The 25,466-nt window shown below is 37.9% G+C and overlaps 1 pseudogene; it reads left to right on the forward strand.

Annotated features, from left to right (window-relative positions):
* LOC122118340 overlaps positions 1-8,945 on the forward strand; it is a 30,449-nt pseudogene extending 21,504 nt beyond the window's left edge.
* The last annotated feature ends 16,521 nt before the right edge of the window (positions 8,946-25,466 follow it).

Here is a 25,466-nt window from a genome sequence, read left to right on the forward strand (position 1 = left end):
CATTGTCATTTCAGTTAACCCCTATGTAACAGAAGATGAAAAACTCATTCAGAACATTCAGGTAAGAGGAAACTTTTAATACTCATGTATTTTTATTTTGAGAACTATTTCCACATATAAATACTCAGACCATTACAACTTCCCAAAGTCCTTTAGCCAGTATTCATCATTTGTGTAAAACTGATCCAAACTGCCAGTATTCAATCTGTTTCATTTTATGATTTAATTATTCATTAATATTAGTAATCATTCCATTATTGAATAATTAAAATGTCAAACTCTTAATATTTTTTCCACTAGTTAAGCTAATAGAAAGAAAGCTATTGTCAGGGACCTTAAATAATAATCTATATTGAAGCCTCAGAGTTTGTCAGTACAATAGAAACTATTTTAATTTTAGCATATAGTCAAGAGCAAGGAATTTTACTCTTATCCTAGAAATGAAAGAAACAAAATGGTTTGTGCAGTCATATAGTAAGTGTCAACCTTGGAATTGAAGCCAATTAGACGTATGTATTAGGCCTGTCATCTTCAGTAGGCTGAGATATGAGGAGCAGAGTCCAAATCAAGCCAGACCAGGAAATTACATGAGACTCTTTTTTTTTTTTTTTGTCAGTTGTGGGGCTTGATCTCTGGGCCTGGGCGCTGTCCCTCACCTCTTCAGCTCAAGGCGAGCACTCTACCACTTGAGCTACAGCGCCATTTCTGGTTTTCTAGTGGTTTATTGGAGATAAGTGTCTCACGGTCTTTCCTGCCCCAGCTGGCTTTGAACAATGAACCTCAGATCTCAACCTCCTAAGTAGCTAGGAATACAGGCGTGAGCCACCAGCACCTGGCTCCGTGACACTCTTATCGACAATTAACCATCAGAAAGCCACAAGAGGCACTGTGTCTCAAAGTGGTAGAGCATCAGCCTTGAGAAGAGCTCAGGGACAGCACCCAGGCCCAAAGTCCCCCAATCCCAACAAACAAAAACAAACAAACAAGTAATGGAAGTGTAGTTCAGGGGCAGAGCACTTGCCTAATAAGTTTGTGTCCCTCAGTTCAAGACCGCGTATTGTCAAAATAAATAACAAATTGGTTTTACGTGTTTCCTTTTACTGATGTAACAGTTGGAAAGCAAAGCCTGGAATGTCACAGGAAAGACATGGGCCAATGGCACAGTGTCTGTGGACAGCACCACTGGAAATGACACATTGTTTGTTGTTACCTGGACAATGCAAAAACCACTAATTATTCTCCAAGATCCCAAAGGAAAAGAATATGATACCTCAGATTTCAAAGAGCATAAGCAAAATAGTCGAACTTCCCATCTTCGAATACCAGGCATTGCAGAGGTAATTCTATTCTCTTATTTTCACTTTGTTTTTATTAATTACTACTTTATAAATATGATTTTGTCTTGTGTATTGTCAATATTAAAATTAAAACAGGTCATCTGCTATAAAAATGAATGGAATATGTAATAATTCACATTCATGTTATTTACTAGTTTGTAAAATCAGCTTTCCAATCTCTATTAGAGCTGGGTGGTGTAGTTTGGAAAAAGAAAGTTATCTAGTATAGGGGAAAACAATTTCTGTCCTCAAAATTATACGCACTCATATATATACATATAAATTACATGCATACAACAACACATATATGTACATGTATATGTATACTTACACATATATGCATATACATATATATGTACATATGTATGTATATATATATATATATATATATATAAGCTGTTTGTATTTTTAAATCAGTTTATATCCCAAGAAGAGGGTTTGTTTGTTTTGTTGCTCATTCTTATGCGCTGCCCCTAAGCTCCTTTTTGCTGATGACTGGCACTGTTCTACTTGATCCATGGTATCAATCCTCCCTTTCTTTCTGATTTAATCAGAAAATAAAATTTATTACAGATTTTCCTGCCCTGGCTGGCTTCAAACTGCAATCCTCACATCTCAGTCTCCTTAGGAGCTAGGATTACAGGTCTGAACCACTGCCACTGGGTGGAAATAGTAATATTAACAAGGCTTTGAAGGAGGTTTTTTTTTTTTTTTTTTTGTCCAGACAGGTACTTGGACTTACAGACTTTTAAATAATCAAGCCCAACCACAATTGCTATCAGTCACAATGACCACTGGAGCAAGAAATCCTTCCATACTTCCAGCAATGGCAGCTGCTTACGGGAGTCAAAATACAGCACAACACATAAACCTAGGAATTTTTCATGCCAAAGTCTGGGAAGAGGATGTATTTATGTTTGATGTCAAAGTAATAATCATTGTAGAGATTGCAGATGGACTCTTGGACAATGGTGCAGGTAATTGGCATCTCTTTCAAATTACATTGGACTTAAAACATCTCCTAGAGGATCCTATGATGAAGTCATAAGATATATATGCTTGTACTACATATTTCAAAGTTATAATGTTTATAACTGTTTTACTGAGTCTGACAAAGTAAAATAAAACACTTCTATCTTTCAACCTCTAGAAAAATTTTATTTTTCTCATGGAATAGATGAGTACAATCTTCTTCCAGTATTCTTAGTGTTAGTGTTTCAACTATAATTTCCCCAACTAGATATATTTTCTTTTTGATAAGTTTCTTTTATAAAATAATAGCAGCTAATATCAGTTGAATACATACAATCACAATTAGACTGTTTTCAATATGAAAAGATTAGCATGTAGCTAAGCCAAGGTTGTTATGGAGTCTAATTCCAGTGTTCATATGTGCTGTGCTATCTCCCAAACTGCTGATATCATTACTGTTCCAGGAGAGAAACAGTCGCCATTTGTATTTACTGGATAACTATCACATTTGAACCTAAAGATGCTGATACTGTCAAAAATGATGGTATCTACCCCAGATATTTTATGGAATACAATGGAAGTGGTAGATACAGTTTTAAAGTTCTTGTCCAGGCAAGAAATCACACTGCTAGACAGATTTTTAGATGACAGAACAAGTCTCTGTACATACCCGGGTATGCTGTAAATGGTAAGTAGCATTAAAATTGAAATGAGTCACATGTTTTTGTACATTGCATGTGGCAAACATGGAAAATTATATGTACTATGGAAGAGTCAAGTATATAATTATGTATTCAACTTCTTTGTTTCCAAATTATATTCATACTATTGGGTTGAGTATAAAATAGGTTGTCACATGTTTTGTTAACATCTACCCTGGCTCATTTCAATTACAATGAAAAATTTTGGACTGAGCATCTGGTATGAGGCCAGCACTATAGAAGATGCTTGCTACAAAAATGCATGACACATAATCCTTGTACCAGGCTCATGTCTCACACGTCATACCAGCTACTCTGGAAGAGGAGATTGGCAAGATTGCAATTCCAAGCAAGCTGGGGCAAAAAATTCCTGAGACCTCCATCACAACAAAATGAAGGGCATGATGGACATCTGTGGGAGCCTCAATCGGAAGCTTGCAGACCCAGGCTTGCCTGGGTAGAAACCTTGATACCATATTCAGAAAAGAACATAAGGAAACCCAGAAGCTCTGAAGCATAGCTTAAGAGATACAGTGTCTAGCCAGTAAGAATGGGACCCTGAGTTCAAAAGGATCTTTGCCCTCAAAGAATTTCTAGTCAAGCAGTTAATAAAGATCAAAGATGGTTTTAACATAGCATAATATCTCCTCATTCATTTCAAAGTTATACTAAAACAAGAGGGTTGTTTCACTAAAAATTGTCACTTTTCTGTGTCTGCCATTAAGTTTTAACTTAACCCTCTACAAGATGAAGTATCCACATGACAATATGAATAGTTACATAATTACTCTTTTGTGGTAGGTGCAATTGTACTGAACCCACCCAGACCTGAAGTTAAAGAAGACTTGGCAGAAGCTCAACTGGAACATTTCAGCAGACCAACTTCAGGAGGGTCATTCACTGTATCAGGAGCTCCTCCTGCTGGTGACAATGATCTCTTGTTCAGTCCCAGTAAAATCACAGGCTTGGAGGCTGAGTTTAAAGGAGGTCGTGTTCACCTTTCATGGACTGGCCCTGGCAGTACCCTTGATAAAGGCAAAGGTAGGCTTGGCATTAAGCTTTTACATTTTCTAGACAATGTCCATTAGCTTTCATTTTCCAATGTCTCATTTATAAATAATGTTTGAGGGGTATCTACCTGAGCCATTATTCATTTTTTTTCAGATATGAAAACAGAAGGACTAAGAGATAGAAATTGGGGGAAGTTATATCTATAGCCTAGAAATCTACCCCATTCTTGCCATGTTCTTTTGTACCAAACTGCTTTTCTGAGTTTGAACCATCTTCAACTTAATTGGGGAGGCCTGAATAACTGCTTCCTTTCCCTGGCAAGGAAAATCATATTTCTAAGCATTCTGTACTTGTATAACTTTATTCATTAATCATTGAATTTCAAACTGCATGAGATTCCTAGAAACTATCCCTATTAAATCAATGAGCATAAAAGACACATGACCAGACAAGTCATTTCACAGTAGTAAAACGTGGAATGCTAATGGCATCTCACTTACTAAATAGAATTTTCAAAGCCATATTTGTAGCCGGGCACTGGTGGCTAATGACTGTCATCCTAGCTATTCAGGAGGCTGAGATCTTAGGATAGCAGTTCAAATCCAGCCCGGGGAGGAAAGTCTGTGAAATCCCTGTCTTCAATAAACCACGAGAAGACCAAAGTGGCGCTGTAGATCAAGTGGTAATCTGTGAAATCCCTATTTCCAATAAACCACCAGAAGACCAGAGTGGCGCTGTAGATCAAGTGGTAAAGCACTAGCCTTGATCTGAAGAGCTGAGGGACAGTGCTCATGCCTAATGTTCAAGCCCCATCACACACACACACACACACACACACACACACACAAACACACACACACACACACACAGAGCCATATTTGTTTGGGCATGCTTGTTTTATTATTTATCTTGGCATGTTTGCTTTTTTAAAAAAATAAAAACAGAGGTTTTTATAAGCCAAAAGAAGTATAGAACATCCACCCATATGTTTGCTTCAATGTTGAAAACAATCACTATGACTACTTTGGAAATACATAATTTCTCATGACTTTTCAATAGATAGCAGAATCAAATCAAATATTAGTATTGCCACTAAAACACCAAGAAGGAAATCATATAATCAAATATTTAAGTCTAAATTAATTTGGTAAAGGTGGAGCCTTCAGTAGAAGACTGGTCTCTTATGAAATGTGCTTTGTGCTGATTACAGAAAGTAAAAGGAGTGATGTGCTACTTGTAGGCACTGGGGAATTATCACCCTGTACTTTCTTCTGAAGGGCAGGAAGGATAATTGTGGCTGGCAAGCATTAGCCTTAAACATCATAAAATATCTTAAGAGCAGGGCAGTGGTGGATCACACCTGCAAGCCTAGTTACTCAGAAAGCTGAGATCTGAGAATCATCATTCAAAACTAGCCCTTGCAGGAATGTCCATGAGTCTTTTATCTCCAATTGACTGCCCAAAAGAACAAAAGTAAGAAGTAGAGCTGTGGCCTCAAGTGGTAGAGTGCTAGCCTTGAGCAAACAAGCTCAGTGTCCAGGCCCTGAATTCAAGGCCCAAAGATGAGCAAATGATAAAGAAAGATATCTCAAAGAGGAAATGAGCATTTCCATAATCTTGAGTGAAGCACTTATATTTTTCCAGTCATACTTTCCATGCCTGGATGCAGATTTACCTAGATACCAGTGGCTCAACCTTGTAACTGGACCAACGTAGGAAGCTGAGACGTGGAAAATCACATTTTGGGCAAAAGTCCGTGAGGAGCCATATCCACTTAACCAGAAAAAAAGCAATCATGAGACCTTGAGTTTAATCCCCTATTATAGCAAGAAGAGAAATACAGATTTAGAATTACCAAAATAATTACATAAGATTCCAATATTTCAAACTTCTCTACTTGTATCATTTGGGGTATCAATTTAACAAGTATATCATTAGCCAACAACTAGCTAAGGAAAACAAATATAAACAATATCATGAACTCTAGATCGTAGTATAAAAAAGTCTATTCTTAAGAGCAAGAGAATCTCATCAGAATGAAAATTTAAGCCAGAAAAATTTGGAAAACACCATTCCATACAGTGGAAGTTCAAGGAAGAAAATATCAAGGCTGATGAATTACTTGAGCAAGACTTCATGAGAAAGAGATCTTGTCTGGGCCTTGAAGAATAAGATTTCCATATAGAGGGCTGGGAAGACGGTTCAGTGTAGATTGCATGCATGAAGCCCTGGGTTCAATTCCTCAGCACCACATGAGCAGAAAAAACTGGAAGTGGCGCTGTGGCTCAAGTGGCAGAGTGCTAGCCTTGAGTTGAGGAGCTCAGGGACAGCGCTCAGGAGCAGAGTTCAGTCCCCACAACTGATTAAAAAAAAAAATTCCATATAGAGATAGAGAAAATGAAGCCATTGAAGGAGTTCAAATCCAATGACATCATCAAGGTCAAGAAAGGAAAAGTAGCTTGTCATAGTGGCTCTTGCCTATAATTCCAGCCAGTGAAGAGGTAGGAAGACTGCAGGAAGACTACAGCTCAGAGAAAAAGTTAAAATTCCCCATCATAACACACCAAAGGAGCTACACATGGGGGAGGTGAGCCTGCAACCTCAGCTGTTCAGGAAGCAAAGGCAGGAGGATTGTGGTGATGCTCTAAGACTGGTGCAAGGCAAAAGTGAGGTCCTGTCTAAACATGAAGCTAACAGCAAACACAGGCTGGCAATGTGTCTCAAGTGGTAGAGTGCTTGCCTAGCACGTGCAAGACCAAGAACTCAAACTCAAGGCCTGTCAAACATTAAAATTAAAGATGAAAACCATCATAATATTTGAGTTAAACAGGGGAGGAAGGAGAGGGAGGGAAAAGGGAGGAGGAGGGAAAGGGAGAAGAAGACTTACCTCAGTGGAACACAAGGTTTATGTGCAGAATGGTAGAGTATGCCAACAAGGCTATGTATAAAGAAACTACATGTTAATCTTAGCTTAGCCAGGCCAGGTGCTGATGGATGACTGCTATAATCCTAGCTACTCAAGAGGAGAGATCTAGGTTAGTGACTGATCTGAAGCCAGCACAGTCAGGAATGTCCCTAATACATTCATAAAAGCTCATAAAACTCATAAAAGCTGGAGGTGGTGCTGTGGCTCAAGTGGTAGTACCTTCAGCAAAAAGAAGCTCAGGTCCAGAGTTCAAGCCACAGGAACCGCACCATAAAAAAAAAAGGCAAAAGTTACTTACCTCATTCTTAAAACTGTCATCCTTCCACAAAACATAACAAATAAAGTCTTCATCTCAAAGAGGGTCACTCAATGTTCTACCATCAAATTTGAAACATGAAAAGCCTTTTTGTTTAGTTTTCATTTCTGTTGTTATATTAGGGATAGGGATTGTCTTAAGCATGTAAGGCAAGCACTCTACCACTTGAGTCTGCTCTTTTGGATTTGGTGAATTTTTAGACAGTCTTAAACTTCTTGCTTGGACTGGCAGAAAACTGCAATTCTGATACCTGTACCTTTTGCATAGTATGGATTGCAGGTATGGCCTACCATGTTTGTTAAGATGGGAGTCTTTATGCCCCAGCTGGTCTTCTGATCTTCCCTTCCCAAGTATCTGGGATTACATATGGAAGCCACCATACCTAGCTACAGGATATGTTTTTTAAATGTGAATGCCAGCCCCCATCCTTGAATCCAGAGACTCAGCACTGTGTCTGATCTTCTTTGTTCAAGGCTTGTACCCTATCCCTAGAGTCACGGCTCAACTTCTAGCTTCTGCTGGTTAGTTAGAGATATGTCTCATAGACTTTCCTGCCTGAGTTTCCAACCAACAAGCTCAGCTCTTAGCCTTATGGATAGCTAGGATTATAAGCATGAGCCACTGGTACCACCAAGAACATCACTCTGTTAGAATTTTAAAAGCAGTCAGGATGAAGTATTTATGTAGACATCCTTCTTCCTTTCTTAACTATTCATAGTTGTAGCTAACATTTCAAACATTCATTCTTAATGTATTTAATTGTGCTAACCACTTCATGTAACATTGTTTATAATTCTCTCCAGTGGAGTAGGAGATACTCAGTAAATATTTGATAGAGCTGAATGACTAAATCTATGTTTTCCAGGTTTGGTAAGCTTCAGATGAGAAAGTTGAGGTAAAACGTTCTATTACTTAGAAAACCAGTAATGGAGATCACCAGTCAAGGTCTGCCCTAGGTCCTGAGCTTAGTACAAACTCCAGCTTTTGGGTCTCCTCCCACTCCTCTGTTCCTTGATCATCTCACTTCTTCCCCTTTCATATTACTTTCTTTCAGCTTCATAAGAAAGCACACTTGAGCATTGCTGTGCTCCCTGTTCCAAATCAAAAAGCTCATTCAGCTCTGTAAATCTCTCTGTATAAACTAAATTCTGGCAGAGAGGGAGGCTCAGTGCTTCATGACAGTGAATGAAAATTTTCTGTGATCGTATAATACATTTTAGAAACCTGGTGTACTTGTTAAACTAAGAACAATGGTATAACCAGACAAACGCTGTAACTGGCGTTCTCTAAACTATAGTGAGCATCTGATCAGTGCCCACCAGGCAGCGTGTCTGCAGTGAGCCATCCTGTCTGTCTGTGTTTCAGCTGCCAACTACACCATAAGAAGAAGTAAGTCTTGCCAGGAGCTCCAACATGATTTTGACCGTGCTGCTGATCTGACATCTAAGGCGGCTGGCTCTAAAGAAACATTTGGATTTAAAGCAGAATGTTTTAAAGTAGAGAATGGCACCAAGATCTTCATTGCATTGAAAGGCAACAATGAATCTCATCTCATCTCAGAAGTTAAACTAGCAATTAGGTTCACTGCTCCACAAGATTCCAGCATCCCCGCTCTGGGCATCAATATTTCTGCAACCAGTTTGGCTATTTGGGGGTTGGTCATGATTTTGTCTGTAATTTAAGCTTGGCAATGTATTAGAAAGAAATTATGATTTTATTTGTACTGTAAACTAGAGGATGTATTAAAAAGGAAATTATGATTTTATCTGTAATTTAAACTAGAGAATATATTAGAATGGAAATTCAGTGTCATAAATATTTAGTAAGCACATTTAATTTAGTACAAAAAATCAATTTCCTAATCAGTTAATACCAATTAGTTTATTAAATGTATATCAAAATATTTTCTGTCTTCAGACAATCTATTGCTTCACTTGGTTGATTGTGTTCTTTTTGCCATTGTTCGGTTTGCTTTTTTTTCTTACTATTCTGAGTATTAAACCCATGCTTGACAAGAGCTCTACCACTCTTCAATATTCAACATTAAAGATGTGGACAGAAGGGAACCCTACTGCATTGTTGGTGGGAGCATAAACTTGTTCAACCACTTTGGAAAGTAGTGTGGAGGTTCCTCAAAAGACTCCACACAGAGCTCCTCTATGACCCAGCAGTCCAACTTTTGGGCATTTACTAGAATGATGACAAACAAACCATACCAGAACTAGCAACACAGCTATGTGTATTGCAGTATTATTTACCATAGCTAAGATATGGAACCAACCCAGATGCCCCTGAGTAGATAATGCATCAAGAAAATGTGGTATATATCCACAATGGAATTCTATGCTTCCATCAGAAAGAATGGCATTGCCCCATTTGTTAGGAAATGGAAAGACTTGGAAAAATTATATTAAGTGAAGTAAGCCAGGCCCAAAGACACATAGGTCCCATGCTTTCCCTTGTTTGTAATAACTAGTATATGCCTGAGACAAACAGAAAACTTCAGATAAGATGATATTAGGTGAAATGAAGGACACAAGTGGAATTTTTTCTTGCTACTGTTTCTAATATATCTATTAAGTGATAGTTTTGCTGCTTTGTATGTCCCTCCCCCCACAGTATAACTCCTGTTTTCACTGTATTTCATGTGGGTATAATTGGGGAGGGGAAGGGAAAAAAACAAAATGTTTAATTAGAGATACAGGTTGACCCATTGCAACAATGGGATGTAGAAATGCTATGGTGAAAACAAACTTTACAACTTTGGTGGGAGGGGGGAGTGGGGGCGGTGGGTAGTGTAGGTGTGGTGATGGGAGGGCAGGGATGGTTGGGGATAAACAGAGGAGGCAGAAACAACGCTTGATAAGAAATATACTTATTACATTGCTCAGGTAATTGTAACCCCTCTGTATGGTATTTTCACAATAAAAAAAACTTATTGAAAAAAAAAGGATGTTTGTTTCTATTTATGGGCTTTTTAAGAAACATTTTCAGAAGCTTCCACAAACTCATTTAATATATGAACCAAGTCAAAATTTATACAAGGCATTTGAAAAATCTATGTTTATATAATAATATTATAACATCCCTCATTAGATCATAATCTCCCACAAAAATTATGAATGAAGTATTCATGTTTACAAAGTGCATAATAAAAAGGACTATAAAGAAATTTTCAATACAAAATGACCTAATGTGGTAAGAAAAACAAATTTGTTTTTATAATGGAAAGTCCTCTTCTGTAGAAATAGTCGACTATCACAATAGAGTTCTATATTTATGCATGGAGCATCTTTCAATCAAGAGTATTGTTAGTCTGCCTGAGTGAACAGCCCCCTTCTGCCTGTGTTAGTCCCTGCCAGAAAATTACACAGACATCCAGAAATCTTGCTGTGGCAGACAATGTTTAGGAATATCTGCCTGTTCTCCAGAATTTATGGGTGACTCAGAGAGCAGAGGGGTACCCTGGGAGGCAGGGCATCATCAGGGAAGACAAAGAAGAGTCCCCATGTGAAATGAGAGAGGCAAAGGTTGATTGAAAGCACAAGTTAAGAAAATATGATGGTCTGGGAAGGTGGCTCAGTGGTAGAGCACTTGCCTTGCATGCATGAGGCCCTGGGCTGGATTCCTCAGCACCACATAAGAAAAAAGAAAAAGAAACGGAATTGGCGCTGTGGCTCAAGTGTTAGAGAACTAGCCTTGAGCTGAAGAGCTGAGGTACGGCGCCCAGGCCCAGAGTTCAGGCCCCACGACTGGACCCCCCCAAAAATAAAAATACGTGAAAGGAGTGAAAAGTGAGTAAAGAGGTGAATTTCAGGGGGCATGAAGTCCACAATAACTCCTTTTAATGTAAATCCTGTTCCAGGTCTAACAGGTGGGTGAGGTTAATAGGTTCCTCAAAGGAGAGTAATTCCCCCCATAAAGTATAGAGGAGGAGCTAAAAGCAATCCAGAAAGGGATTTGTCAGGTCATGGTCCACAAGATCAGTCAATGGAAGTGGGGGGGGGGGGGGGAATATTGTCGGGAAAGAGGTGAAGTTACACATTGGTCAATGGAGGGCTGTGGCTGTTTGTTCTCTGTGGTCTGTGCTCTGGAATGGACTGATTGAACGCCTCCTGCTGAGGGGTCTGCAATTTCTACACAGATGGGTCAGACAGTTGAAATCTCTCAGTATTTTCCTGGCTGCTTTCTCTGAGTAGACTGGCTTTTGCAGGCTTGTGCCCCACTGGCCCCTAGGAATTTACCAGAGTGTCAATCTCATTAAGTAGATCTTTTCCCAATATTTTTCCATTTTTTTTAAGCAGACATGAGAGACGTGTGCCTATAACCATCTCTTCCAAGTGCAGTCTCTAACTTTCCTTGGCTAGTATTTGTTATTTAGCCTTTTGGGGCTTTTCATTCTCTCCCATTGTACACCTTGAATGCTGTCTCTAAAGTCTCCACTGGGGGGTGTGAGGTGTCCCTTATCCAGTTTTTTAAGTGTGGCCTTAATGTCTGAGGTACACTGGGAGAAAAATCAATCATTAATAATATTTTTATTTATATAAACTTATCTGCAATTGTTTCATTTCTTAGCATTTGACCAAATAAATATTTAGCTAATTAGAGATTAAGCTACTTTTTAACACCTTTACCTAAGAAGGTGATAGTATTAGCAATTACTTAGAGAAGGCATACTCCCACTTTAGTATACAAAAACACAAGACACTAAGTCCTTTCTCTAGGTGATCTGGGAAATTTGTACAGGTAAACATCTTCAGATTTATAGTGTTACAAACCTCTTGGTATAGGCCCTTGTTTTAATAGTGTCTGATTTAGACTGTTAACCTTTTAGGGCAATGTGTTTTGTAATTTAACAACTGATTCAGCTGGTGATGCTGAGAAGTATGCTGTTTGTTTGTTTTTGTTGTTTTGCCAGTACAGGGGCTTGAACTCAGAGGTTCATTCTCATTCTGCTTGCTTATTTGCTTGTGCAGCTGGATTCCTATCACTTCAGGCTTACATATAGTCCAACTTTGTGTTGGTTAATTGGAGATGGCATCTTGAGAACTTTTATGCCCTGGCTCAATCCTCCAGATCTCAGTCTCATGAGGATTATAGCCACCATGAATCTCTACTTCAAATGCAGGTTTATTTTATTCTGAGCATATCTACTTTAATGGTAGATGGGATGGGGTTTTCTGTCAGAAGAGATATTTAAGTGATCATGAAAGCAAGAGCAAGATAAAGGGAGGAAAGGGATTATTGCAGATGAGACAACCTGTCTTTTTTTTTTTTTTTGCAAGAGAACAATTAAATGCTATCCCAAGAAACTTCATTTGTTTTTAGTAGGGACCCTTTGACCTAAACAGAAAGATTATATAATTAATATAAATTAAAGTAGACAGACAGCAATCCATTGGGCAGAGAAATAGTAAAAAGGGCACTAAAATTTCTTTATAAAATGATAAGATAGAAATGTGAGGTGTTAAAATGTTTATTAAGCAAAAACACATATCAATATGTACATATTTGTTAAATAGATATTTTGGTATCAAAAGAACACAACAGACCTCAGTTCAATAACATATTGTCTTGACAGCATATAACGCGAAATATTTTCCAGACATAAATTTGAAATACTGAGTCATGATTATAGGAGCAAATGCTTATCTTAGAAAAAATATGAATTTGTATTTTAATGTATCAAAACAACATGAATAACATTTATTTCTACAAAAAGGTGTTGATTCTTTCAAGAATGATAGTGTCTACTCCAGTTATGTTACAGCCTATACAAGAAATGGTAGATATAGCTCAAAAGTGTGGGCTCATGGAGGATGCACTCTGCAGACAAAGCTTTTGGTATCCAGCAAATAGAGCTGCTGGGTAGTGAATGGTGATTCATAATATATAGAATCCAGTCATAGCTTGAATAGTATTTGAAATTTCATATAACAAAAGCTTCAAATATTTTACAATTTAAAAATATTGTAGCCAGGCATGGATGGTTCATGCCTATAATCCGAGCTATTCAGGACACTGAGATATGAGGATCATAGTTCCAAGCCAGCCTGGGCAGGAAAGTCCATGAGACTCTTATATCCAACAAATCACTCAGAAAACCAGAAGTGGCACTGTGGCTCAGATGGTAGAATGCTAGCCTTGAGCTGAAGAGCTTATGGACAGTGCCCAGGCCCAAGTTCAAGCCCCAGGACTAACAACAAAATAAAAGTATTGCTTTTTCTATTTTTTCAGTGAAATTTACAGATCATTACTTTTAGGTTAATCTCAACTTTGGAAAACTACTTGACATCTAGTAAGAACACATAACAATTCAGTTAGTATTATGTTAGTTGGGACCACCTTAACAGTATTACAGTAATACAGCCAGTTTTGGGGCAGGACAAAAGAAGAAAATCTACATTATGAGGTGAAGTACACAGTGGCAGGATTTACAATTCACAACACATGGCTATAAGACAATATTTATGTAGAGGGTCTTTTATGAACTCAAAACAAAAAAAAATGATGACAATAAGCATTAAGGATGCAAACTTTGCTGCCTTTCCTTTAGTTTTTTTCTCTTGTGATGGTCATTAGCAATTGGAAAATAATGCGAAGTATTCCAGAGGTGATCCCAGCTACTCAGGATTCTGAAATCTGAGGATCCAGGTTCAAAGTCAGCCTTGGCAGAAGAGTCTGTAAAGCTTTTATTTCAACACCATTTGCAGGAGGGAACATGCCTAGTCCAAGTGGTTAGAGGTGAATCGGCAATAATTTTCCCAAGCATATCCTTCTCTAAGAAACAATGTTAGAAGTAAAGCAATATCTTTTTAAAAGGCTCATGTTAAATTAAGTGACATTAGCCGGGCGACTGTGCCTCACACCTATAATCCTAGCTACTCTGGAGGCTAAGATCTGAGGATCATGGTACAAAGCCAGCCTGGGCAGGAAAGTCTGTGAGACTCTTATCTCCAATAACACAAAAGCAAACTAGAAGTGGCGCTGTGGCCCAGGGGGTAGAGCACTTGCATTGAGCTGATCTTGCCTTGTTCCAGACTTCAAAAGTTAACACTCTCTCACTGGGCTCTCATCTGATTCCAGCATTCTTAGAAATGGCCCCCAACTGTGTTTTCTGGTCCCCTTCTGATATTGCTATATGGAATGGACTTCTAGGTTCTAAGGTCAGACAAGTTTGTATTCTTACACTTTTGCTGCTACTTAAAGCTCATTGCAAGTTATCTGTTAATATCTGCTTGCAGATATGTTAAGTGCTTAAAATGATCAAATGAGATAATGGTATTTGTAACTGGGACATAAAAACTTCTACCTTTTGAAGCTTAATATTGTAAATATATATTTTTTAATCTGGTTCCTGGGTTTACTCCTCTTTTTAATGCAGTGACCTGGTCATAATGCCTAAACACACAGTACCTTTGTCATCGCTGCTCTATGCCAGGATGAGTTATCATCTGAGTATTTGTATACAAGATGAAAAATGACATTGTAAATATCTTTTTTTTTTGTTGGTTGTGAGGCTTGAACTATGGGCTTGGGTGATCTCCCTGCGTTCTTCAGCTCAAGGCAAGTGCTCTACCGTTTGAGCCACAGTACCACTTCCGGTTTTCTAGTGGTTTACTGGAGATAAGAGTCTCACAGACTTTCCTGCCTGGGCTGGCTTTGAACCGTGATCCTCAGATCTCAGTCTCCTAGGTAGCTAGGATTATAAGCCTGAGCCACTGGCTCCCAGCACTGTAAATATCTTTACAGTCAAATGTAAACAGTTAGTTATATTAGGCATTCCAATGGAAGAATCAAGATAGGCTTACCTTGGCATTTTATGTATGCACAAGAATCACAGCTCAGATTACATACAAAGAAAAAAGAAAATAGGTAAATGGTGGGAGCAAAGTCCTTAAGCTCACAATTCACCTAAAAAATAAAAGCAAAAATATCAATAAAAACAACTTTGAAACATTTTGCCATTTCAAACTTCATCAAGAAGTAAAAACTGTCTAAGTGGTCAAAATAAAGTATAAAATCAAACAAACAATATTTGAGGGATGACATTGCTACAAGTATAAATTGATAGTCTTTTATACATATCTAATATTTCCAATTAGATATCATAATAACTAATTTAATAATTACTGAAATTCATGGACATGAAAGATAACCATTTAAAAAATAAAATGCCACCTTCAAACCTTAGGGACTCCTGACTTCAGTTTAATAGAAGTATGTATCTATTTCTTTTCCCTTAGAAAGCCATAACTACCCATGTGTTTTTACTTTCATCTTAGGAAAATCTACTGATGGTACTGTCTATTGCCTTTAACAGAAAAAAAAAAACTCCACACATTTTAATTCATTACTCAGAGCTCTAGAGTTGGGGCACAACCATATTAATAAGACCAATTGACAAGGAGATGTAGGTTGAGAAGTGCATATTTACTTGAGAGGCTAAATTAACAGCTTCTTCTGAGTCCAAGTTTACAAGCATATGGCTTTCCTTTACTTCATATTGGTTGTTTCCCTACATTTACACAAAGATTTTAAGAATCACAACTTAGCAAACCAGAGAACTGGAGAAAAACAACACATATGATCACTTATATCCATATGTCAAGTAGTCTTAACAGGACTTATTCCTGATTTGGAAGTAAGTCAAAATCAAAGAAACATAAATAATCCTTGTGGATCCTATTTAAGTCTTTCAACATAGACTAGACTCTTTGACCTGGATTTTATAGTTTAAATTGAAAAGAATATCAGAGGAAGTAAGTATTAGCTTCCTGGTAACTAGGAAGATATGACTTTGTCTCATGACATGCTGACAAAAAGGATCTATTCCTTAGGGTATCTGGGACTGTGCTGTTGAAACAGAAGATCTATTGGCATTGCTAGCTCTTCTGGCAGGCCCTTACTTGTTCAGCCAGTTCTAATGGCTTAGAATAGTGGATACAAAGAAAAAATAGGGAAAGAGTGAGGGTTGAACACCTGGCCTGTTATCTGTTGAGAGTAGAATGGAGGCCTGAAGTTCTTTGTTGTCAACAGAGGTGTTTTCCCTGGGTCCTTCCTACCTATTTACCTCATACCTGTAAGACAAAGCCTACCAATCTGGTTACATCCCTTCCAGATGTTCCAGTGTTCAGGTCAGCGGCTATTTTCTCCTAGAGCAGGCCTTGATTTAATTCCTTAATGTCTGTGGGCATTAATGGTCATGAATTAGGAAGAATAAGAAAACTAAATGATTGCTATACTTGTATTCAGGACAGGCAATCCAATTTATATTTTCCAGTGCACAATGAGAGGCTTTTGTTTAAGCATTAATCAGGGTTTCAAAACATAAATGATAAAGAATTAAACCATCTTCAGAGCCCTTCTAAGCACAGTGCTCTGCACATCAACATAGATGGCAGTGCTAGCCCTGAGAATAAATACTAAAGGAAAAACTAGCAATAACACCTCCAAAGTGAAGTGCAGGCATGAGCATTCAAATTAAGTCACGGGGTCTAACAGTCCATCTACTAGGTCAAAAAATACTAGATTTGGGAAAGGAAGCTTAGTTCTATTGCCTCTGGCAGCAACTCTAGAAAATAGTAAGTAAGCCATCCTACTGAGGAAGAGAGGCATCCTGTGTGGAGACACAACTCTACTCTCTTCAATAATAGTGCCTCAGGCTGTTACTAATGCATACTGCTGCAAAATTTAGCCCTAGTTGGTTCTTCTGTCTTCACTGTATCCTCCCCAAGCCAAGTCCCACAATAATTTCAAAGTAATTTGGTAAAAACTACACAATATAGCTCAACTTGACTTAGATTGAACTACCTCAACATATCTCTGTGGAAGAGATGTGGCCAGTTTACTTGATCCCTTATTTGTCAGGTGCCACAGCAGAGTAAACACACAAATATTTGTGAGATAAATGAGCACATTATCAGGATTTCACCTCTACCTCCTCTTTTCTATGGCATCATTCCCTCTATACCACAATTGAAATCAATCAGAGACACATGATTTCCCCTAAAGCCCACACTGTTTTATGTGTCGATGCTCTTACTAGGAACAACATGCTCTTTTCTTCCATATGAGATGCTAACATTTTGTCTCCCTCCTCTGTCTTCTAAGAACAACATGCTCTCTTACAATCCTAATCCTCCTGCTCACCTTCGCTCCCCATCCATACTCAGACAGAAAGGAGGTCCCCTCTTGGCATCACTTTTCATATAGTTTCCTGACTCCCAAATTCATTTGTTTACTATTTAACAGAAATACCTCTCCAAGCTTCCCTGAAGAATAAGTTTTTTGCAACAAAGAACTGGACCTTGAGGAGAGAAAATAAAGGAGAGAAACAAGAGCACAGAATGCTGAATATACTAACACATTCATGAAATGACAGATTTTCCTATTTTTGTTACTTTATTCTCGAAACCCCATCAGTTCCCATGTCTAGACAATTCTTAATATCTTAAAATGCCCACAGTGTGTCTGCCTTCCTAGTTCACACCTATCATTTCTAACCTGAATTCTCCACAAAACAATTCCCCAAAAAGTTCAACTATGAACTCCTGTTTGAGTTCTGTCCTGCGTGGAGGCTCCTGAGTACAAGGAGTAGAGTCTAATATCCAGTCTAACTCAGTTCCTAGCATCCTAGAAGGGTACTATTTCACAACATGTGTGCCAAAAAAAATCAGTGCTAGAAATCCAGGTCTGCTTGTGACCACCATTCACTTTATAGTTCAAGTCTTTTCTAAAATTCAATCTAATTCTGTCCTTTTCCTCTCTAAAAATCAGTGACTCTCCTTTGTACTCTGACCACATCTATGTAAATGATTATCCCCTTAAAGTCTTTGTTCCAGCTCAGTCCTCCAGTTTCAGGTCTCTCAATTCCTGATGCCATCTGTGGCTCCACCCTTCCTGCCTGCCCCTAGTGCTCTGAATATGTAACAGGAACTTGAGCCTGGGAGGCTCTTCTCATTCTCCATGAGGCCTCTCTTCCATTATGCCTCCATTCCCACAGCTTACGGTTGTCTGGATAATGCATGCTTATTCTCACGTTTTAGAATAGGTGACACCCGACACAATTACCACCATCTCTTTCCTCCACTAAGTTACATTAATCTAACCTCATCTAACAACTACTTCTTACTCCTGGTGCACACTAAACTCCTCACATCCTTGCCATTTATTTGTCTTTGTTTATCTCTAGAGGGTAGGATTCTTAACAATCAGAAGTAATCTCCTATGTATCATGATAGCCCCAATGCCTGTCACCAGGCTCAATAAATATTTGCCTTCCCAAGTATCAGCTGTAATGAATCAGTCCCACAACCGACCAGATGACCACAAAATGGGACCAGTAACAACCTGATAGTCAAAGCACAGGTAACAAGGAGGAAATATGGTATCTTTAGTCAGAAACACCTGAGTCACAAGGTCCTGAATCATATCTTACTTTGCGCTGATATTACAAACTATGACCTCTTGTGTCCTCTTCACTAATCCTCTAATTTAATAGCTGAAAAAGTGATAGGAAAAACAAACAAACTTTGATTTTGGACTAGAATCCTGAATTAAGCCCCAGTAAACCAGATCTAACAAAAAGTCACATGATAAACAAAGCAAATAAAATTCCCAACAGAACAGTTTCTCCTAAAACCCCAAAATCATCGGAGTGTAAACATGGGGTTACAGGCATGAGTTAGTTGGTAGAGTATTAATCAAAGAGCAAAAGCATCAGATCCTGAGGTTGAGTCCCAGTCTCAGTCATAAAAATAAAGAGAATTGTTTTAAAAAGGGTAGACTATAGGAAAGTCTCTGCTTTTACCCTTAGGAGAAACATGACTTGAACTAACCAGCTATTGCCCAATCTCATTTTTCTATTTTGGTATTTCCTTGATCTAGCTTTACTAAACCCATTCTGCCAAACTGGGTGAAATATTCTTTTTATTGATACCAACTAGAAGGATGAATTTGTTTCCTATACCCAATAAGAATTAAAAGGCAGAAAAATGTGTAAGTGAAACAGAGTAAATTTATTAGAAATGAAAAAAACAGCCATGAAACAAGGCCCATGTTGACCAAAAGCAAAGGACCTATTAAAATCAATAGCATGCAGTAGGGGGATTTTGAGGGAGGCCAAAAGGGAGAAAAATACAGGAGAGTGTAACAAGTTAGACAAGAAATGTACTCACTACCTATATAACAGTAACCCCTCTCTACATCACCTTGTCAATAAAATCAAAACAAAATAAAATAAACCCCAAAAGCAAAGAAGACTAGAGGTCTGGCTCTAGTTGTAGACTGCTTGCCTAGCAAACAGGAATTTCTTAATTGAAACCCCAGTATAGCAACAATAAAAGTTGAGTATAGTATTATGAGAATTGAAATAATGCTTAAGCATGTGTAAAGAGCAACAGAAAAATCAATGAAGATAATTACTACTTGCAAGGTCATGTATCAGTACCTTGAAGAAAGTTAGAACTGTAACATCATCAGAGCATTTGACACAGGGCTAATGTTTATTACAGTATTTTTGTGAATGAGTAACTAAATAGATAAGAAAACTGAAGACAATATTATCAAATTTGGGGCTTGTTGACTGGCAGCAAATACAGTGACCTTCCAAAGGTTATGAGATAAAAAGCAGCAGTAAGAAAGAAATCATAGGTGAAAGATTAAAATGGCATGAAGAGACACCAGAAGACCAACCAGGGCTGCAATGTATCTCAGTGGCAATGGCTTGCCTAGCAAGTGCAGTGTCCTAGGTTGGAACCCCAGTAGCAAAATAGAAAAGACAAAGAAACAAAAGAAAAAAGAAAGAAGTAATAAAGAGAATTCTAAGAGAGTGCTAACAAGGAAATGAAGATGCCATGACAGTTCACTGTTTTTGTTAGTTGCAAGTTTATGTAATAGATAGTTCCAGAATAATCTCTACAGGAATTAACTATGACATTTAAGGATGATTGTTTCAGTGGGTGTGTTAGCTCATAAATCTCTGAATTAGTGAACCATATCCACAGGTAAGGTTTGAATATTTCCTTGTTTAGATCACATGCTTGTATTTTGCTTTTCAGAACACAATTTAACTATATAAACCAATGGGCTGTTGCTAAAATACTTGCATGCTTGTAATATTGTATCTTTTCATCTATTAAATCTTTTCATCTTTCAGGAAGATGATCCAGGGAGAAATGAAGAAATCATGTCAATAAGCACCACTTAAATCCCAGTATTAGTGGCTTGTAAAAATACTGTACAGAGGTGTTACAATTACATGGGCAAGATAATGAGTACATTTCTTATCAAGCATTGTAGCCTCCTCCTTTGTTTCCCCTTCCCATCCCTTCCCAGCCTCCTCCCAACCCCCCACAAAATCCTCCCCCCACCACCAAAGTTGTAAAGTTCGATTTTGACATAAGGACATGTACATCTCATTGTTGCAATGGGTCCACCTTTATCCCTATTTAAACCATTTGTTTTTCCCCTTCCCCTTCACAAATTATACCGACATCAAATAAAGTGAAAGCAGGCTTATACTGTGGGAGGGGGACATACAAAGCAACAGAGAAATAATCTTATAAATGTGTTAGAAATAGTTTCATGAAAGAAAAAAATATTTGAATACATATCTTAGGGTTCATTTCCCTAAGATCACCTTATCTCACCTTTTCTGCTTGACTCAGGTATATACTAGATATTGCAAATAAGGGAAACCATGGGACCTATGTTTCTTTGGGCCTGGCTTACTTCACTTAATATAATTTTTTCCAAGCCTTTCCAGTTCCTAACAAATGGGGCAATGTCATTCTTTCTGATGGAGGCATAGAATTCCATTGTGTATATATACCACATTTTCTTGATCCATTCATCTACTGAGGGGTATCTTAGCTATAGTAAATAATGCTGCAATAAACATAGTCGTGCTGGTATCTTTAGTGTGGTCTTGTTTGTAAACATTTGGGTAAATGCCGAAAAGTGGGATTGCTGGGTCATAGGGGAGCTCTATGTGGAATCTTGAGGAACCTCCATACTGCTTTCCAAAGTGGTTGAACAAGTTTACACTCCCACCAATAATGTAGTAAGGTTCCTTTCTGTCCACATCCCCTCCAGCATCTGTTGTTGTTAGAGTTCTTGATTTTTGCCGTTCTAACTGGGGTGAGGTGATATCTCAATGTTGTTTTGATTTGCATTTCTTTTATGGCTAGGGAGGTTGAGCATTTCTTCATGTGTCTATTGACCATCCTTCTTTCCTCTTCAGAGAAGTTTCTCTTTAAGTCTTTAGTCCACTTATTTATTGGGCAGTTGTTTCTTTGAAGAGTTGTTGTTGGGGGATTTAATTTTTTGAGTTCTAGGTATATTTTAGATATGAGACCCTTGTCCGTTGTATGGCTAGTGAAGATCTTCTCCCAATCTGTGGGCTTTCTATTGATCTTGCTAGCTATGTCCTTTGCCATGCAGAAGCTCTGCAATTTCATGCAATCACATTTGTCCAATCTTTCTTTGATTTGTTGTGTCTGGGTCTCTATTAAGAAAATTTCGGCCTGTGCCAAGGAGGCCTAGGGTTTCTCCTATTCCATCCTGTAATGTTTTCAGAGTGTCTGCTTTGAATGAGTACATTTTTTTAAAACACTGTTACCCTGTCCCTTATTTTCCCCTGCTTATAACTACTCACTAACCATCCCACCCTCCCAGTTGTAAAGTTCATTTCCAACATAGTGCCTAGTGACTACATTGTTGCATTAGTTCTTCCTTTGTCCTGCTGTTTCTATGATTCCCTTTCCCTTCCACAAATTAGATAAGCAACATCCCTGGCCATAAAAGAAATGCAAATCAAAACCACACTGAGATTCCACCTTACCCCAGTCAGAATGTCCTGAGTTTCAATACCAAAACTTCCTCTTTGGACAGTATAAACTCTCCATTCCACAATCTCCTAAAGAATGACCTTCTCCTAAAGCCTTCCTGAATCTCTTCACCATAAACTATTACCCAAATTTTGGCTCTCTAGTGTTCAGATTGTAACTTTCCTACTGAATTGTTTTAGCCCTATCTTGTGCTGTTGTCTTTTTTCTTTTTTTCTACAATTCTAATCTACAGAAGTGATTTTAATTTCTCCATCAGTAGTGTTAAATGTAATCATAATGTACTTGCTAAAGAGTAGAGCATTGGATGGAGCATTCATATTTTTTTCATATAAATGAAACAAGGAAAAGCACTAAACATCTATTTTAATATGCATCTTTATCATCTTTAAATAATTGTACAAAGGAGTTTCCATTCAGCAAAGCAGTTTATGGACACAATGCATATTGATCAGTGTCAGCCTCCTTTCAATGTTCTCACCCTTCCCTCTCACCAGGCCACCTTCCCTCACTTTGCACAAGTTTGGAGGATTTGTTTTGACACTTGTGACTGTATTCTCCCCATCCTCTCTTCATTCATCTGCCCACCCTTCCATTGAGCCCTCTTACCCCTTTCAAATACAGGTTTCCTGCTTGAACTGTGAGTTAGACTTTCTTTTTTTGGGGGGGGGGGTCCAGTCGTGGGGCCTGAACTCTGGGCCTGGGCACTGTCCCTCAGCTCTTCAGCTCAAGGCTAGTGCTCTACCACTTGAGCCACAGCGCCACTTCCGGCTTTTTTCTTTTTGCTTATGTGGTGCTGAGGAATCAAACCCAGGGCCTCAGGCATGCAAGGCAAGCACTCTACTACTGAGCCACTTTCCCAGCCCCGTGAGTTAGACTTTCTAAGGAATTACACAGTTTGAGTTTTCTCCATCCTCAATAAGCATTCATTGTGAGTCTAATATGCACCAGCATTTACAAGTATTTTCCCCTTGTTCTTGTATTTAATCTGCCCAACAATCCTTCTAGTTTTTATTTCCTCATTTTATAGTTAAAGAATCTAAGATTGAGAAAGATTAAACTCAGAAAAAAATTCTCCCTCCAAGAAAGGAAACAAGCTACTATGCATATCAATAATAACAAAAGCAAGACTGGATGCGGGGGGCTCACACCCATAATGATAGCAACATAGGACTGCAATCCAAGCCTGGCTGGAGTGACATTGTAAGACCCTCTCTGAAAGATAGCTAAAGAAAAAAGGACTGGGAGAATGACTCAAGCAGTAGTTTACCTAGCAGCACAAGGCTCTGGGTTCAATGCCCCAAGTACTAGTAATAAAACAGTAAATTACAAGAGCAATGCAGATGTTGGGCACAAACAAGTTCAAAGGAAATATATATTGCTTTTCATGTGAATGGTTTAGTACATTTTTACAAATGAGGTTGGTCTTAGGCTGGAGCTGCAAGGGCACAGCAAGAAAAAATGAAAGAGCATTCCCAAAAGTCTATGGTTTCAGTGTGCCAGACAGTTCTACCTCTAGTCTTAGGCATACACGGGGACTTGCCATAAAACATTGAGAGTTTGTATTTACTTGATTACAAAACAAAAGAATTAAAATAGAAATATTAATTATCAAAGTGAATAACAAGCTTGTATTGTTTGTATACATATAATGCTTACTACTAAGGTATAATATTAATTAAGAGCTTGTATGAAAACCTTGTAGATCTGATCCATAGATTTAGAGCTTCTATAAGTACAAATTATTCTAATTGCACAACAAAAGTAAAAGCCTAAAAAATGAACTGCATAATTATTACAAATATAAAAATCCCGTGAGTATTAAGTGACCAAAGCAAGAGAGAATAGGGTTTGTATTTTTCTAACTTTAGAGCCAGTTCACAATGCCATTGTACAAGAAGTTAAGCTAAGGACCATTTGTGTTCAGTCAAAAAAAAATTAAAGGAATGAAAGGAAACTTATCTGAAACATATTAAGTTCCCAAGTTATGAAAGAACTTAAGCTGAAATAAACAAATATTATTCACAGAAGGTAAAACTTCTCCCACTGACCTTAGCTCTAACCCCTTTATACATCACCTTCACAATAAAATTAAATTAAAAAATATATAAATAAAATTAAGCCCTGAATTCACTACCACTTCTTGCCTCTCCCTGAAGAGCTTTTCTGTTAGGAGATCCTGAGGTCACATTTGATAGTAACAAGGAGAACCACTCACTACTATGAGCTTGACTATCTACACAGAGTATGCTAAGGATGTTTAGCATAATCCCTACTGCTACTTCATAGCTACATGTTTAGAATGAATAAGGAAGTTCACCTAGACATTTTAGTGTATTTTGCCATATCAAACTTATGCACATAGTTTGGTCTTGATTCAAATTCCTAAACTAATAGGCAGATATATAAATACTCTCCTTGCATTTCTATATAATTGTAGCCTGGGCAGAAATGATGTTCTGTCTGAGGGGAATTCTATGCCTAGCTCTGCATCTCTTGTCAGAGGTAAAATGCTCAATGGTAAAGTTACCTGACAATGCATATGAAGGCATTGTCATTTCAATTAACCTCTATGTAACAGAAGATGAAAACCTCATTCAGAACATCCAGGTAAGAGTAAACTTTTATTACTCATATATTCTTATTTTGATAACTATTTCCACCTTTGTACATATAAATACTCAGACCATTATAATTTCCAAAAGTCGTTTGGACAGTATACATCATTTGTGTAAAACTGATCCAAACAGTCAATATTCAATCTGTTTCATTTTTTTTATTTAATTATGCAGTAGTATTAGTAATCACTCCTTTATTGAATAATTAAAAGGCCAACCTCATAATATTTTTTTGACTAGTTAAGCTAATAAAAAGAAAGCTATTCTCAGGGACTTTAAATAATAATCTACATTTAAGTCCCAGACTTTGTCAGTACAATAAAAACAATTTTAATTTTAGCATATACTTAAGAGCAAGGAATTTTACTCTTATCCTAGAAATGAAAGAAACAAAATGGTTTGTGCAGTCATATAGTAAGTGCCAAACTTGGAATAGAAGCCAATTAGACATATGTATTATGCCTGTCATCCTCAGGAGGCTGAGATAGGAGGATCAGAATTCAAATCAAGCCAGGGCAGGAAATTACATGAGAGTCTTATCGACAATTAACCACCAGAAAACCAAAAGTGGCACTGTGTCTCAAAGTGGTAGAGCATCAGCCTTGAGAAGAGCTCAGGGACAGCCCCCGGACCCAGAGTTCAAGCCCCCCAATCCCAACAAACAAAAACAAACAAACACTGGTGGTGTAGTTCAGGGCACCTGCCTAACAAGTTTGTGTCCCTGAGTTCAAGCTCA

This window comes from Dipodomys spectabilis, unplaced genomic scaffold (genome assembly GCF_019054845.1).
Source record: "Dipodomys spectabilis isolate Male_0828 unplaced genomic scaffold, ASM1905484v1 ptg000148l, whole genome shotgun sequence".
Lineage (NCBI taxonomy): Eukaryota > Metazoa > Chordata > Mammalia > Rodentia > Heteromyidae > Dipodomys > Dipodomys spectabilis.